The following is a 13597-nucleotide window of genomic DNA, read 5'->3' as shown; positions in this document are numbered from 1 at the left end:
GTATATGCATCCTAACTTTTGCCCATAAATTCAAAAAAAAATCCAACATACTTTGACTCCCTCCCCAACTAGAAATATTGCATGTCCCTATGCAATGTATTCATTGATTTTGCAATTTTTTTCAAAATGTTTTTATTGGTTTGCAGTCAAATTGATTTAAAACATTTGAAAATACTTTTTTATCTTTTTGGGAAAGTAGTTGGTGTTATGTAAATGAATGAGGGCAATTTTTTTTTTTTTTTTTTTTTTTTTTTTTTTAATTATTATTATTATTATTATTTTATTTATTTTTATTTTTTTTAAACAGTAAACTTGTTTTCTGATTAAAAGAAGCGCTCGGCAGTATCATATTCCACTCAAAAAGTAAAATGGAAGGCTGAATGCCAAATCTATAATATGAGTTAGGAGAGATTGAATTAAGAAGTGTGAAATGCGGGGACCTTTGCTTCTTAACAAATTAATTATTTGATTGAAACTGTTCACTGCCCATATCGTTGTTGGATTCGGAGGCTAAAAGAAACCAGTCAAAGGTTCTCAGGTAGCGGCTAAGCTGCACAGGAAATGAAATTTTCGGGGTCGATTTTCTCTCCATGTTACACAAATATATTTCCATTTCGTTGACAATCATCAATTGCAAGTGGCTTGGAAGATGAGAGCGGTTTGCCCATACTAAGAAAATGAGTGAAAAATAAAATACCAAAGCTACAACGCAGAGAATATTATGTCGCAATGCATGAAATGATCCAAGAACGGGATACCCATCAGATAGAGTCATATGATTCAACATCACAATGCTCTGTACACAAAATATCAGACAATATTTACAAGCTAAGACTGCACGCTTGAACCCAATAAATAACTAGTGTTAAATTGTTACCCGGAAATGGGCATCCCATCGATCAGTCGCAAAATGAAAATCGAATCTGAAATTTATAACACCAGTTGCGCTTTGATAAGGCTCCATCACGACACATGCAATATAAATTTCCTGGATCAAAACAAACGTTATGATGAAGCTTTATAGAATTGTGCATCTGCATCTGCTCTCCTTAAGAGAAGCAACGATGGTGGCAGGGGCGTATATTTTTTTTGGGGCCGATATCAGTGCCATCGAACAGTCGAAATGCAACATTTTGACAAGAATCAACCATTGGATACACCCATCCAAGACTTGGACGCCATATCAGAGAGATCAGCTCAGAGGTTGAGCAGTGAGGGTAACAATTTGAATCTCAGTCTCAAGATTTTGTGGTACAAGAGAAGTCTTATGCTAAGCGCTCTCAACAGAGTGTAAATTGGTCCCGTTGCATCAGTGTTTCATAGGGAAAAGCCAGGTTCTTCCTATTGCGAAAAGCATCATGTTCTGCCATTTTCTTCATTCTGTCGAATGTACCGATCGGGAAACTGGACGGCGAATAGCGGTATCAAAAGGTTGGAACCTCTCCTCCTGTCACCATTCCTGAAACAGAGCTTTAATAAGTGATTCAGTGAATCTTTTTGAACTCATAAAAATCGTTAATGGCCTCGCTGTTAGGATTTAGGGGTTATGGGATCATAGGGAGCAGAAAGAATCCCTCCATTCAGCGCTGGCCTCCATTCTTGGATTAATAACTGCAAAATCAAATTGTTATCTCCTCCTATTGGTATGACAAAAATAGCGATTCGAACATGGAGTTGATCGAGCAGTTTAGCTGCAGTTTGGATGGGGTAAATGCACACATCGAAGTCATGCAAACGAAGTCAGGGTTGGCCATGCGGGCCTTTCGTTCTCATTTTTGGGAATTAAACTAGATGCATTTAAGCTCAGTAATTGGACCACAATCATGTCATAAGAGGAAGATTAAGAGACGCTGCTGGTGAAATTTGAATGCTAAGTGCCGGGATTCCCTGCGGATGACGACGACGAAGTCGGAGATTGCTATTCTCCTCGAAGTAGAAGGGGTTCTTGCTGATGTGAACTGCTCCAACAATCGTCATGCCTTCAATGTAGCGTTTCAGAAATTAGGATTAGATTGTGCAAATTGGACAAAGCCAGTTTATATGGATCTAGTCAGGAAAGGAGGGGGAGATGCGAAAAGGATGTTGGTTTTAATTTTTTTGAGAGGATTGGGTGGCCAACATCATTGCCAACTGATGAGAAAGAACCATTTTTGAAAAACGTTATACGGGAAAAGCATCGTGCACTACGGGATTATGTTACAAGTGGCAATCTAGCTTTGCGTGCTGGAATTATGAAGTTTTTAGATGATGCACTTGGGGCTGGAATACCGCTTGTAATATTAGCTTCCTATAGTAGGAATGGAGAAGATGATGCCAGGTGTATAGCGGAAAAGTTGGGCTCAGAAAGAATGAATTAAAATAGTGGGTCGATCAGAGGTTGAAAACAGTTTTTATGGACAATTAGTGCTGGGAAAAGGAGTTTCTGCTAGTCTTGATGAACATTTAGCTAATGAGGCAACGAAAGTTGTTGCTGCTGAGAAGCAAAGAGTAGCAAAGGAGGTTTGAGTTAGCTGCTGCCAAATGGAAGGTTCCTTTTGATAGACAGAAGGCCGTCGATGTAGAATGCTCTCGGTGTGTGAGGGGGGTATGGTGTAAACAATCGTGGCACTCCCCGGCTACCGATGAACAACAGCTGGATTAGCAAGGCGTCGAAGCCACCGTGCCTTTAATTTGGTTATCCAAAGCGGATACTGGGATGTAAATTGTGTTTGCTCTGCTTCATTTGCAGCTTTCCCTCATTTATGGGTTTGAAGTTTCAGAGGTGAAGATTTAGGAATATGTGTTTGTGCAGATAAAGAAAAGCGAGTCAGCTGTTGGTAGATCGAATTGCGAGGAAGAGATATCAGTGTGAAGACAAATAAAAGCGAGTCAAAAGGTGGGAGGGGGTGTTACAGAGGAGAAAGGACTACATCAATGGCGGATTTGAGTGGGGATGCATTAAAAAACAATTTTTTTTATTTTTTTATTTTATTTTATTTTTATTATTTTTATTTATTATTTTATTTTGTTATTTTTATTATTAACAGTCTAGAAAATGAAATTAACAAAAATGGTTAGTTTTAGTTTTTTTTTTTTTTTTTAATCAAATGGACACAAAGATTTGCATATTGAAAGATATTTTTGATGAAGCATATTGCAAAACATTTATTTATTCCTGAAATTGGTCGCCTAAATCATCCCTATTTTCTGATCCTCAAGATCGTACAAAGACGCAGGAGGAGAGCATACTTATTCTAAGCAAAACTGAAACCTATTTTCTGATCCTCGAGATCGTACAAAGACGCAGGAGGAGAGCATACTTATTCTAGGTAAAAGCAAAACTGAAAATGAAAGCAAAAGCTAAATCTAAAAGCCTACCTACTCTATACTAATTAGAATTTACAAATTAATTACGTGTAGTTAAACTTCCAATGAAACCATTCACGCAGCAGTAACAACAATAGATTCAGTAGCAAGTTTTCGAATGATGGATGAAAATATTTGACAGTGAATGAGTCTAGTTGCTGTAACTGCAAATCAACTAAAAAATAAAAAGATGAATCTAATCTAATACTTACCTGGAACCATTGTTCGATGAAGCTTTGATATGCACAGTTTCTCTCACTCAGATCATGCTGTAACTCCTGTTCTTCTTCTCCAATCTGCTGCTCTTCTTCCTCGACCTCCTGTTCGAATGGTTGTTCGCCATCAGATACGCAGGATTCTTCAGATGTTGAATCTTCATCTATTTCTTGGTGAGTAGTTGAACTTTCAATTTTTGTCAAGATCTCCTTTTCCAGGGAAGAGGAGATCCCGACTTCTGCAAGGATCTGAGTGAGTAGTTCCAAGCCGACACTCATTATAAAACCATGTTGAAAAAAAGCAAATAAAAATCAGCACACTAAAAATTGAATTAAAAACAAAAGGACCACAGAAATAATCTTGAATTCAATACTCAATTAAACCCTCTTACAAGGACTGCTCATTAATTAAGTAATCGAATGCTTCAATTATAACCATGAGCCATGAATTCATCAAACATTCTTCACAGTTGCGAAAATCAAACACACCTGCAAAAATTGAAATTCACACTTGCATAAATGTAAACACACCCTACATGCCCTGATCCATAAGAGGTCGAGCCCATTACGGTATCTTGAATGCGATGCGTAGGCTGTTCCCCACGTCTTACCGCCTTAACACCTCGGAGTTAGGAACATGTCTAAACACACTTGCATGAAAAATCAAACTAAACTTCAATCCATCGTGCCTCCCCGGCAACGGCGCCAAAATGTTGGGTGAAACTATGTTAGTTTAATTCCGTTGTAGTACTTACCCAACTATTTAATTTATCAATCCGAGGTCCGTAGACTTACGAGACACATGCACTATATATGCAGGACTGAAGTGGAACTAATCTAATCTAATCTAATCTAAATTACTGAAATCAAATTAAAGCATTGAAACACTAACTAGGAAAGCATGAAATTGCATAAAGGAAAATAAATACAACATGTGAAGAAGTGAATGGCAAACAACAGATATGAGCTCATAACAATAAAACTATGTCAAATTATATTACAATAACTAAATTACAAATCATGAAAGAATCAAAGTTAATCTCCATTCTCTATTATTCCCTATTCCAATGAAGAGAGAGCACTCTCTTATATACATGAGGAAGATAACCTTTCCATAATTACATATCAAATATTTTCTCAAGCACTCTCAACTAGTTTCCCATTATTACAAGATATCATCGCACAAATCTCTCAAACATGATCCCACAAATCTCTCACATATCTTGGATAGATATGTCTCCATGATTTTCTCCTCCTCCATGAGGATAAGATATGCCTCCATGATTTTCTCCTTAGGATAAGATATGCCTCCATGATTTTCTCCTTAGAAAAAGGCTTGCATAATTATCTCCTTGATATGGTGGAGGAGATATTAATTCTTCACATATTTCCTACACATCACAAAACTCACATATTCTTGAGATATATAAAAATATGTACATTTTCTAATAATTAATCATAAATTCACTTATAATCAAAAATGAATAAAATGGAAAATAAGAAGGTGAAACCCAAATGTATGTATGAAAGTGATATGATAACAGGTTAATGGGATGATGAAATGTAAGGAATAGTGAAGAAAAAGGTGGATGAAAATAGGACATTTCTAAGTCCCAACACATCTAATGACAGATTGTACACATCCATTACTGGATCATCATCAAGGGGAACAACACCCCCTTCCTCGCTCGTGGCTGGCTTTGCTGCTAGAGTTGGTGGGGACTATGGGATGACCTGTGGTGTGCTCAACATCAGATCAACATTTTCATTATGCGGCTCCTGTTCCATCTCCATGTCTATCACTTCCATAAAGTGCTCAATCTACTGAGCAAGCTCTCAATCCTGGATCTGTTCACCTTCCTCCTTAGTTTTTGGTTGGTCATGTTCCTTCTCTTCAACTTGTATCAACATTGTTTCCTCTTTCATTGCACCTTGCCTTTGCTCTTCTTTTTGATTTTTCTTATCTTCTTGTTCTCTCCTCCTCAACTCTTGTTCTTCCATCAGCTTCTGCTATGTCTCCTGTAGTTTTAGTTCTGCTTCCTGCAACCTATGCTTTTCTCTCTTCCTCCACTCTACTCTATGTATCCTTTACTTCCTCTTTTCTTCTACTACCAAAGCTACTTTCATGATAATAGGATCTTCTTTGGTCCTGTAGTTTTGTTCTCCCTCTGGATTATCAACAATATTCCTCTTTCCCTTGTCCTGAATGGGATTGAAACCTTATGATGTTGTTGCTTCTGGAGTTATTGCCATCTGTGGAGCAGTCTGTGAAGTCCCTGCTAAATTGTTTGGCTCATGGAGTCTAGAGGAATTGTAAAAATACCTCCATGGATCCTCCTCTGACCAATGTAATGCCCCACCGATCCATGGAAAGTAAACTCTTCGACAATGGTCTTTACAAATACTATGGGGATCATATGTATTAAATTATTGAGTATCGAATTCAAACCTCACTATCTCCTTTCCCTTGGCATCCGTGACTTTCAAGTCCTTTATCTCGTATAATCCAATTTGCAAAGGAAGAGTGGTCCATGGTGATTTCTTCTTCCTGTGCAACACTGCTAACAACCCTGTGGCGAGATGATACAATACTTCTTGCATGACAAGTTTGTCGGTGGTATACCTTGGTAAAACACGCAAAGGATTCTCTCCATCAAACACTCTAAGGAAGGTGCCACCTAGTGAGGCATACCAATCTATGATGTCTGCTATCACCTCCATTTCTTCTCGTGACATGCAAGGTGGATCTTCTTCAAAGATGAGCTTGTACAACGGGATGATGAAGTGGTCAATTAGCTGTGTCATTACTCCTCGATAACTGCAATCTGAAAGAAACTTGCAATAGATATGTACAACAGGATCTCATGGTGTCCATGTCTAGTTCATGCCAGGGAACCATTGTTGTGCACATACTGCATCCAATAAATATGAAGACATATAAAACCTTACTCGCTCACCCTTGAGAGGAATCCGAGCCTGTGCTACATAGGCCTTAAACTATAGAGCCAACAAAACTTACTAGTTGAACGAATTCCACTTGTTCACCACCTGGTACAATAAGACTTCTCACCCTTTAGGAAAGGTTTTTGTGCTCTACTAACCATGGATATTGCAAGCTAAGATAACCAAGAGTTGGTAGGCCTTCCTTAGGGACTTTTTCTTGTATACATGGGTGGGTGTCTGTCGAAACTTTGATGACTCTTTCACCCAACCTTTGACAATGTATCTTGTGTTCACATAGCTGTGGGTGGCATAGAAAAGTGAGTCCATGTGCTCTACTGGCTCAAGCAAGTGATACATGCACTGATAGTCTTCTACCTAGAAGGTGGCAAGCTGATGTCTGCTGGCACTACTCAATTTCATCATCTTCTCATCATTGTGTGAGATAATCGAGCTGATGACATCTACATACAGGAAGGCTAGATACCTGCATACAACCTTGTATAGTCCCGACTCTCAGATACTGAGATAAACCTTTGGTCCTCTAAATCTACCTCAACGTCCTTTGTAAAAGGATATTTAACATACTGCCATGTCAATGATGATCCCTTTTCTATAAACAACTGAGTATCTGCATACACTAGCAAGTCTATTGTCACTTTCTCAACTACTTCCTCAGTATTGGTTTCAGTGGTTTCTTTTGAATAAAATATCTTAGGTTCCATGGTAATAGTGACTACTGAAGAGGCGCTCAACAACTATTGTATTCGTTGACAAAAAATACACTCATGGAAAGCAAACATCAATCTTAAGCAAATCTACATACAAGGCATGATCAAGAAGCAAACTGGGCATCTGATGGGGAGGATTGCACAATTATCATTAACAAGAGGGACTGGATGCCTGTGGGAACTATGCACTGCGTATTTCCATCGGCCAAGGTCAAAGGTTATGGCTTGAAATTGCGCAATGCGCAGTTTAGCCTAGGAAGTGGTCTGGGAGAAACTGTGCATTGCATAGTCTCAGTGGCCAAGATGATGGGATAGCTCCTGGAAATGTGTAGTGCACAATTGGATCCATATTTTAATGCAAAATACACAATTCCATAGGCTGATCTTGTGGATTGAGCCTTAGGATTGCATAGTGCCCAGCTACACAAAGTAAAATCCAACCAAGGAAAGTGCAGACCCGCGCAAGGGAAGAGTGGAAAACGAGCAGATATGAGAGATAATGTGAACTTGAGTGCAGATATACCTAAGTATGATTAAATCCATGGTGATAAAGTACAACAATTAATCAAACAAAAGCAAAATCAAGTATGTGAGATGAGTCGCCGCAACGATGACCATTGGTGCAAAAATAAGAAAACTAATGCAACACTTAGGAAAGGAAATATAAAACTTAAAACAACACTTCTACAAGTTAATTTTTTTTTTAAACACCATCAAACAGGAAGAGAAATAAGTGAAACGACACTCACACAAGCAAAACAACAAAAAGTGACAAAAACAGCGGCAAAAGACGACAAAAGTGAAACTCACCCAGAAAAGCGATGATGATCGCACCAAAGGTTTCTTGATCTCCTTGAAATGCTAGAGCTCCAAGATCAAATGTGAAAATGAGCTCTAGAAGTGTCGATTAAATATATTTGAGTGAATTAGGGTTTATGACATGCATGCCTAAAATCAAGGAAAAGTCAACACTTGGCGAAAGTTTCTAAAAATAGCAAAAGTGCCTCTTTCGGGATACTAAAAATAGATCCCTATGTTTCAGGGATGTTTTTTTTCTTTTTAATTTTTTAGGGAAACTTCCATTCACTCTGTTGGGAAAGACTTTGTAGTTCTGGGGAACTAGGAAACTTTCCAGCTAAGTGCGTTGTGCAGTTTCTGAGCCTAGTGAGGGATTGTGCAGTTTCTGGGCTCAATGTTAGGGCTAACTTCCATGACTGCACAATTTCTAAGCTCAACACTGGCTTCTAGTCAGGACTGTGCAATTCCTATCATCAAAGTTGCTTGCCCTCAATGATTGTGCAGTTTCTGGAGGCAAGCCTAGAACCGCTGTGAGACCAAGTTGGGAGATCAACTTGTGACTTAGAATAATCTCTAAGTGTGAAAAAAGAAATAAAAAGCATAAATGAAAATATAATTCTTAGTCAAAGAAATAATACCTAGATTAGTGCAAGATGATCTCCTGTGGATAAGAAGGAAGGCTACAAAATCGAAGCATAGGCAAAATTTTGGAGAGTGGTTGTAGCCGCTACAACACCATCTTTTTTAGTAGCACATTCTTGTCATCAATCATGTATCTCACAAAGTGATATTGAAGATCCATATGCCTTATATTTGAATAATAAACATGGTTCTTTACTAGGAGCATTACACTATGAATATCACAATCTATCCTTACAACTTGTTGTACCAACCCAATACTTGAACACAATATTTGTAACCATATTGTTTCCTTGCTCACATGAGTGGTTGCATGTATTCAACTCTTATAGTTTAGAGTGCCAATACAAACTATTTTTTCTCATTCATCTGATTGCTCCCCCAAATAGGTTAAACACATACCCACAAGTAGATATTTTGTGATCCAAACCTCCTGCCCAAGTCTACATCAACAAAGGCATGTATGTCCAACACTTTATCCAACCGTGATATTCCTTTGTAGCACAATATATAGAAAATAGTACCACACAAATACCTAAAGACCCTCTTTATTACTGCCCAATCTTTGTTCCCTAGTTTTAACATATGCTTTCTCAATACTCCCACTGCATGTGTGATGTTTAGTCTAGTACAAACCATTTCATACATCAAGCTTCCAACACCACTAGCATATGGAACATGGTACATGTTAGCTTCCTCTTCTTATGTCTTGGGACACTGGTTTGCAAATAAATTTACACCTACAAGAGTAGGAACCTTTACCAATTTACAATCTTACATATTAAACCTCTATAATATTTTCTTGACAGACTTCCTTTGACTTAACTAAGGTTTCCTGTTTTCCCAATCTCTTTTAATTTCCATGCCCAAGATGAAATTTACAACACCAATATTTTTCATGTAAAATTTAAAGGAAATTTTAGTTGTCACTTCCTCAATTATTTCCCTATCATTCCCAATTAGAAACATATCATTCACATACATGACCAAATAAATAAGATGATCACTAAATAATTTGAAATATACATTGTGATCCACTTTTCTGCTTGTGAAGCCAAGTTCTAATATATATGTATCAAATTTTTGATACAACATCCTTGGTGATTGATTTAACCCATTATAGGGATTTTTTCATCTTGCATACCAACTATTTCCTTCCTTTCACATCAAAGCTTTATGGCTACTTTATCTAGATTTCTTCTTCTAGATCCCCATGTAGGAATGTTATCTTCATGTCCATTTGTTATATTTCAAAAAAAAAAAACAACAATAGATAAAATAAATCTAATAGAACTTAACTTGGCAACAAGAGAAAATATACGACCAAATTTAATTCCCTGTACTTGGGAATAATTTTTTGCTACTAACCAAGATTTGTATTTCTCCCCTCTAACTTCCGTATTCAACTTCTTCTTAAACACCATTTTGTTGCCAATGGGATTTATTCTAGTTGACAACTCCCCTAAATCCCAAGCCTTATTCTTTCCAAGGTTCCCAATTCTTCAACCATGGCCTTTTTCCAGAGGTTTTCATCCTTTGAATTCAATGTCTCCCTAATAATTCTAGGATCATCATAAGTGATAATTAAATAAAAAAATGAATATAAATAAGGTGGAGTATACCATTCTGGTTACCTTCTTTCTCGAACTGATATCCTAAGAACCAAAGTTTGTGGTTCTTCTTTTTCTTATTCTTGTTCTTCTATAGAGTTTTATTCATCATCCTCTAATTCAAACTCTATCTTTATGGTTATTTCTCCCTTGGCAGGACTTCATATTTGTTAGCATCTTTGAATTCTCTAAATACCACATCTTAACTATACACTACCTTCTTAGCTTTTAGGTTCCAAATATTATAACCTTCCAAACCATTTTATATCTAATAAAGATACACTTTTTATCTTTCTTATCTAGCTTACTCCTATTCTCCTTTGGAACATGTACATAAGCATCAGAACCAAATAACCTAAGATGTTTAAGAGAAGGTCTATTGCAAGTACATACTTCACGTGGAATATTGTTATCCAGTGTTGATGAAGTTGATCTATTTACCTTGTAACATGAAATATCTACTGCCTCTACCAATAATTCTCATCTTTACGTAGCACCACTGAGCATGCTGCTTGATTTCTCCATCAATGTCCTATTCATCCTTTATACAACTCCATTTTGTTGAGGTGTGTGTGGAGTATTCCTCTTCCTTGCTATACTGCATTTCTTACAAAATTTCTCAAATTTGGATTTATTCTAGTCGACAACTCTCCTAAATCCCAAGCCTTATTCTTGTCCAAGGTTTCCATTTCTTCAACCATGGCCTTTTTCCAGAGTTTTTCATCCTTTGAATCTAATGCCTCCCTAGTAATTCTAGGATCATCATAAGTGATAAATAAAGCAAAAATTGAACAGAAATAAGGAGGAGAATACCATTATGGTTTCCTTCTTTCTCGAACCGATCTCCTAAGAACCAAATTTTGTGGTTCTTCTTCTTCTTATTCCTCTTCTTCTATAGAGTTTGATTCATCATCCTCTAATTCAAACTCTGTCTTTTATGGTTCTTTCTCCCTTGGTAGGAATTCCTATTTGTTAGCATCTTTGAGTTCTCTAAATACCACATCTTAACTATACACTACCTTCTTAGCTTTTAGGTTCCCAAGATTATAACCTTTCAAACCATTTTATATCTAATAAAGATACACTTTTTAGCTTTCTTGTCTAGCTTACTCCTATTCTCCTTTGGAACATGTACATAAGCATCACAACCAAATAACCTAAGATGTTTAAAAGAAGGTCTCTTTCCAATCCATATCTCATGTGGAATATTATTATCCAACGTTGATATATTTACCTTGTAACATGCAATATCCACTGCCTCTACCAAGAATTATCATCTTTACCCAACACCATTGAGCATGCTTCTTTATTTATCCATCAATGTCATGTTCATCCTTTATAAAACTCCATTTTTTTTAGGTGTGTGTGGAGTATTCCTCTTCCTTGCTATACTGCGTTTCTTACAAAATTTCTCAAATTGGGATTTCTTCTAGTTGACAACTCCCCTAAATCCGAAGCCTTATTCTTGTCAAAGTTTTCCATTTCTTCAACAATGGCCTTTTTCTAGAGTTTTTCATCCTTTGAATCCAATGTCTCCCTAATAATTCTAGGATCATCATAAGTGATAAATAAAGCAAATTTTGAATAGAAATAAGGTGGAGTATACCATTCTAGTTTCCTTATTTCTCTAACCGATCTCCTAGGAACCATTGTTTGTGGTTCTTCTTCTTCATATTCCTCTTCTTCTATAGATTTTGATTCATCATCCTCTAATTCAAACTCTATATTTTATGGTTCTTTCTCCCTTGGTAGGACTTCCTATTTGTTAGAATCTTTGACTTCTCTAAATACCACATCTTAACTATACACTACCTTCTTATATTTTAGGTTCCAAAGCTTATAACCTTTCAAACCATTTTATATCTAATAAAGATACACTTTTTGGCTTTTTTTGCTAGCTTACTCCTATTCTCCTTTGGAACATGTACATAAGCATCACAACCAAATAACCTAAGATGTTTAAGAGAAGGTCTCTTACCAATCCATACCTCATGTGGAATATTATTATCCAATGTTGATGAGATTGATCTATTTACCTTGTAACATGTAATATCGACTGCCTCTACCAAGAATTCCTGTCTTTACCCAACACCACTGAGTATGCTACTTGATTTCTCCATCAACATCCTGTTCATCCTTTATATAACTCCATTTTGTTGAGGTGTGTGTGGAGTTTTCCTCTTCCTTGATATACTGCATTTCTTACAAAATTTCTCAAGTTCATTCCTGCAAAATTCTCTATCATTGTCTGTCCTCAACACCTTACTTTTTTTCTCTGTCTAATTTTCCAAAAGTGCCTTAAACTCTTTGAATATCTTGAATACTTCATATTTCTTCCTAAGGAAATAAATCCATGTATTCCTCAAGAATCCATATATAAATGAGGCATAATACACATATTTACATAGTGATAGAAAATACATAGGTGAAAACACATCATTATGCACTAGTTGTAATATTCCCTTCGACCTTGTAGAAATAAAGGAGAACCTTACCCAGTTCTCTTTCCCATATAAATACTGTATATATAAATATGAATCCAGAGAGAAATTATACATACCTTCTACCATACCATTACCATGTAATACTCGTAGGCCCTTCTCTCTAATATCTCCCAGTTTATGATGCCACAACATAGTATTTTCCCTAGATATTGTAGGATTTTTTTCTTCTTTGGATTCACTCTCATGAACAACAAAATTGTTGCACCCATCACTAACAGTGCTCCTTAAAAACTTATATAGAGTTTTAGTCTGACCTCCCCCTAGTAATACCATTACTCCTTGAATCATCCTGCAAGTATCCTTCTCAAACATTGTTTTTACACCTGCATCACTTCTATTGCTTATAGAAATCAAATTTTGGTCAATCCTAAAATGTGTGGAAGACCAAGGAGTATTCTAATCCTTCCACCCATGAGCTTCAACTTGAATTTTCCTTGTCTTATGATTTCAACTATTGATTCATCTCCTAATAAAAAATCGCCACCATTAAATATTTCATACTTTCAAAACCACTCCCTTTGAGGAGTCATATGAAAGGATGAGCTTGAGTCAACCAACCATGCCTCATCATTTACATGTGTAATTGAAGAAGCCAAGTGCACATCCCCTTCATTCGAGGAGGTTTTTTCTTCTGTAAAAGGAGCATCTTCAGATCCCTTCCCTTTCTAAACAATATTGAATCTACAATCTTTCTTATAATTCCCATTTTTTTCACATCTCCAACATACCTTATGAACTTTCATGGAGATTTGGATCTTCCTTTATATTTATATTTCCCACTAGAGGAATTATTTGTATTTCTATTATGGGGGCAT

The 13597-nt window shown here is 36.6% G+C and overlaps 1 pseudogene; it reads left to right on the top strand.

Moving 5' to 3' along the window:
- Positions 1-1893: 1893 nt before the first annotated feature.
- On the top strand, positions 1894-2505 carry LOC149157697 (CBBY-like protein; annotated as a pseudogene).
- The last annotated feature ends 11092 nt before the right edge of the window (positions 2506-13597 follow it).

This window comes from Pinus tabuliformis, chromosome 5_2, assembly GCF_031772625.1.
Source record: "Pinus tabuliformis cultivar Carrire ecotype Pingquan chromosome 5_2, CPIR1, whole genome shotgun sequence".
Taxonomy (NCBI): Eukaryota; Viridiplantae; Streptophyta; class Pinopsida; order Pinales; family Pinaceae; genus Pinus; species Pinus tabuliformis.
The sequence above is the reverse complement of the archived record's forward strand: the minus strand, read 5'-3'. Positions and strand labels throughout refer to the sequence as shown.